General features: G+C 56.0%; 1 protein-coding gene across 2 annotated transcripts in view; it reads left to right on the plus strand.

The window, feature by feature from the left end:
• The window catches only part of LOC113208134 (phospholipase DDHD2), a 29,241-nt gene that overhangs the window by 18,998 nt on the left and 5,218 nt on the right, over positions 1-5,025 (plus strand). The gene's annotated exons all lie outside the window — the stretch shown is intronic.

A 5,025-nucleotide genomic window follows, 5' to 3' on the forward strand; every position in this document is an offset into this window, starting at 1 on the left:
TGAAAGTAATAGAACCAATTTAAAGTAATACTTACTCTATGGGTTGTAATCTTAAAAGGAACGCCAAATCATCTTTCATGTTGAATTGAAGTAGTTGAGGAAATGCTCTGTTGTTTGTCACATCATAACTAATTTGAAAGTATTCTCCTCGTCTGACAATAAGTTTAGTGTTTGGACTTAACTCAATATCTACTGGAGGAGGTACTATAACAACACTATCAACCTTAGTTAGATTTGATACGCGAGTAAACACTTCACCTAGAAAAAAAAGATTCATTAGCTTTTTATTCAGATTGTAACTCAAGAAGTGTCTCTTACCTGTGCCTGATTGAATTTCCTTACCATTAGTATTATGACCCATTGTTTCAACAAGGAGAGGCTTTCCAGGAGCCAGTGCTTCAACTTCCCACTCAGATTTTGTGCTAGTTAACTCAGCTTCACCATTTGACACGGCTCTTCTTGTCATCTGCCTGGTCTTGTTATTTTCTGTAGTGCGAAAGGCTGACCCAATTTCTTTCCCTGAAATATCTAGTAGTTTTACAGAGCTGATAGATACTCCATTAGGTTCTTGCAGGAGTACTTTCTTCAATGTCTCTGAAAATATGAAAAGTAATTACCATTTAAATATTATAATTGGAGCTTTAACAGAAAATTATGCATTCTAAGATAACAAAATGTTTGCCTGCATGTAGTGTACACATATTGAAGTGGTTGTTGTGGCTGCTGTGTTTATTTTATTGCGTGGGACAGCTTGCACATGCCATATAGGCTGCTTATCAGACCAGTTTCGTTTACTGCATTTTTCTACGTCACTCAACCCCCGAGCGCGCGCTGCCCTGTTCAAAAGAACGGGTCTCGTCACCTCGCAGATTTGGTCATTCTTTACCAAGATACCAAGCCATGGACCCGTCGGAAGGGACTTTGGACTTCGCGCGCGAGGCGAGGAGTCTGTTGAGTACGTTGAGTGAGTCACAGGGCACCCGCGAGCACGCGAGCACCCGCGACCGTCCTCCAAAATACGGAACATGCGGCGATGGCGAGCTCGTGGCGGGTTCGCGCCCTAGTTATTTCATTTTGAACCCTAATTTTGTGCTGGCGCCGGTGACACAAAGCACAACCACACGACCCCAAGGAATGCAATTAATTAGTCATTGAAAATCGAGTATTTTGCACCGTGCTTGTACTCCCACTCCCTCAATCAACGTTCAGACCCTCACGACTACACGTTCAGTCATTGGGACCCTCCCCGTATGACCCCCTCTCTCCTTTCTCTCCTCCGCCTTTCGGCAGTTTGTTTTGGCGTTAGAGCGATTAGTATGCATAGATGGATGGCTGGATGATTGACATGGGCCGGGCGATGATGTCACAGGCCGGAGATAATGCCAAGAAATACTACGGCAGGTTATTTAGGAAGGGGAGGGATAAAGCGCGAAGAGGGGGGGGGGGCACTCGCGTCTCGCGTGGCCACCATCCCATCCCAATCCCATCCCGTCGGCTAGTCCCTCCCGGCGAGGCTCGCGCGAAGGACGTTCTAGCAGCGTCCGAGCTCCCCACACGGCGCGGGGCTTCCACTCGGGGGGAATTTGCGCGTAAGTTTGGTCGGAAACGAACTTTGTCGTAGCGTCAGGTTTATGCCGTTTGCGTGCATGCGAAACGATCGAGAGTGGTCGAAAAGCATAGTGCGGCGAGAAAGGGAAACGGTGAAGGCAGGACTATCGTGTGCGGGGAGACTGTTGCTCTATAGGACTGATGCACAATGACGTTGAAGGCCAATTGAAAATTTCCCTTCCTGATATGTTAGGGCGAGACGGCTCTCAAGGGAAGGAGGTGTGCGCGGCAAACGAGGAATGGCAGGGTGCGGTTAGGCGCATGTACTGTATGTATAATTGAGCAGTGTTTACCAGTTATGGGAGCCGATGGTGCGGCGCTTACGTGTTATCGTGTGATTGTGTATATTTTTCAACCCAATCTCGCGCTGTGCAGCGTAAGTGTAAACCCCCCGCTCGGCGCCCTATCGCGGACGCAACTAGATGTTGTGCGAGGTGGGGGTGAAGGCCGCTGCGGCGTTGCGGCCCGACCCGGCGCCGACCGGCCGACGCGGTATTGAGGGGAAGCGACTCTCGCGTACAACGGATTACCTGTAAAGGGTTACCCCTTGGGGTTACCCCTTGGGGTTACCCTTTGAGGGTTACCCCTTGAGGGTTACCCTTTGGTATCGGTGGGATGACTGTCTCATCTCACCTGTTTGTCGGCGCCGTGCTCGAGGGGTGACGAGCGCCTCATCTGGAGCCACCTCCAAGTAGGCCGTCACGTCCAGGCCGCTGAGCGCTCGCACCTCGACGTCGGCCGGGCCGGCGCCAGCGTCGACCGTCCACCGCCCCGCGCCCGCGTCGCGCGCGTCGAGCTGCCGCCGGTCGAGTGACAGCACGCTGCCGCCGTCGCTCGCCGCCGCCGTCGTCCAGGTGCCGCCTGCGTTGGCGCGAAGTGTACGTTAGAATGTGTGGCTCGCTGTTTCCACCAAAGGAGTACTGCACTCAGTAAAAATCGGTGACCCCCCCCCCTTTCCCCCTCCAGGGACAAATCAGAAAAAAATAATGAAAATTAGATAAAAACCCAGTTACACAAACAGAAAAAAATCACGAAAAACAGAGACAGCCGGTGTACGCTTGCGTTTATTGTTAGTAAAGGACCCTGCTCGCCTCCATCGCCACATCGCGTTGGAGTCTGGCCGGGTCCGGGCCGTCGTTGTCGTTGCCGGGTCCCAAGAAGGGACCGCCGCTGGGAGGGGCGAAAAAAAACCACACGCATGGACCGTATTATCTGACTCCACGGCCGCGCCGCCCGACCGCGACGGATATGGGCTCGAGAAGATGACACGAAGTGTCATCCACGGAACTCAACTTGAACTCAGACAAACTGCTCTGTTGAGACGGACGTATTTTCGCGGCACGCGCACACCTGGTTACGTCTAGTTCACTGTTATAAATATGACCGTCCATTCGGCATTAATCAAGAGATAAAGAAAAGACTAATTTAGTTCCCCCCAAAACGTGGTGTGCACTGTACTCTCGCGAGGCTTCTTTGGATCCCGGCCGCGATCCTTTTGCACAACGCGGAGCACCTTGGGGAGTGAGTACAGTGCACCGGCCGCCCCGCCCCACCCCGCACTATTGTATTTAGCGAGATGGACGCCAGCCTTTCGCCCCGCTGTTCCCGCGAGCTGCAGTTATAGACAAGGAGGCGGGGAGAGGCTGGCGGGACGGAGACAGATTTAGCTCCGCGACTCGCAAGGCGGGGTGCGGCGGGTGGCGTGGCGGGCAAGGTCGAGGAGGCCAGCCAGACCGTGGCGGGCGGGCTAGCGGGGCGCGGGCGGCCGCGGGGCTTCTGCGGGGGTTACCCCGCGGGTTCACCCAGCTTCACCCACACTCACCCTCGGGTTCACCCGCTTCACTCACACTCACCCGCGGATTCACCCGCTTCACCCAACCCACACTCACCCTCGGGTTCACCCGCTTCACCCACACTCACCATCGGGTTCACCCGCTTCACCCACACTCACCCTCGGGTTCACTCGCTTCACCCACACTCACCATCGGGTTCACCAGCTTCACCCACACTCACCCTCGGGTTCACGCGCTTCACTCACCCCGGGGGTTCGGTTCACCCGCTTCACTCACCCGATGGCGACCGCAGCGTGGCGCGGGAGCCTGGTTGTCCGCGCACCCGCACCTGCAGCGCCTGCACGCTGCTGTCCACCTGCACCTCCAGGGGCCCCGCCAGGTCTCGGCGCACCGCCAGCGTGACCTCCCTGACGGCCTCCTCGCGGAGCTGGGCGGCCGCCGTCTTCTCGACGAGGTCCCCGCACCCCAGCGAGCCGCCCGTGGCGCGGGACACGTTGGTTAGCGCCTGGTACTCGTTGCAGCTGCCGAGGGTCCACGCGTCCAGCTGCGGCAGGAGGTGGGCGTCATTGAATGTCCCTTCCATGTGCACCTCCAACCGTGCACACATGTACAGGACTCACCTCAATACCGCTCGACTTGAGCGCTCGCGCCACGTCGGCCACTGCGCCTGCCTCGCCGTCGGCCCCCTTGGCGCCGTCCTCTGTGACCAGGATGATCCTCGTTCCTCGAGGGGCGACGCCGGCCACGCCGAGCACCGCGTCAAGGGGCCCCGGTCCGTTCCCGCGCCCCTCCGCTTGCGTCTGCGGAGACAGAGCCACGGCGGCCACGGCCTTCTGCAGCTCGGTCCAGTTGGGGAGCAGCTGCGGCTCGGACACACCTGCAGGTGGGAGGGGACGGGCGGTGCTCAGTACCTTTGTCGGAATGCCAACCTTGAACGCTCTGAGCACACGCAATATGCACGCGGCGCGGGTCAAACACACAAGGATAAGGACCGAGCACACACACGCATGGAGTCGATAAGCTCGTCGATGCACCGTGCCCCTTTTTTGAGGAGTGGGAGCGACGCGCTTTGTTGGACTATTTCAAACCAAACCTTCTCGGTACCGCCAGTCTATGGCGGTGATATCTTATCTCCGGAATCACTTCACGGGCCGGAAGCCTTTGCCTCGCGTCCCGCCTCGCTCCACACTGGCGTTCTTATAACGACACTTTTTGCGGAACAACTGATCGCTCTGTACGGGCTGTGCTCCGCTCCATGTGGTGCGAGCGCCTGTGACGTAGGCAACGCGCGCGCACCGCCGCATCTCTGACAAACGGTTGCCTACCTGCACATTCACAGGCGCTGTCGCCAAGAGGGAAAAAAAACAACTTATAAATTGTGCCACTTTAGGATGATCTTCCCCCGCGGCTTTTCAATGTGCGTCTTCGTATTTTCCGGACTAGCGCAACACCCACTTCCTGTGGGGACCTCTGGCAACCTGCTGGGATGGGCCTTTTCTTAAGTGGTACATGAGTGACATAACATCTGAATCCTTCAGAATGGGCCCTTACCTACAGAGCTCACGGATTTCCGATCGCATGACTCGAATGACGGCTATCGAAGACATGATAGCCACCACCAACT

Source organism: Frankliniella occidentalis, unplaced genomic scaffold, assembly GCF_000697945.3.
Source record: "Frankliniella occidentalis isolate FOCC.00 unplaced genomic scaffold, Focc_3.1 Scaffold2, whole genome shotgun sequence".
Lineage (NCBI taxonomy): Eukaryota > Metazoa > Arthropoda > Insecta > Thysanoptera > Thripidae > Frankliniella > Frankliniella occidentalis.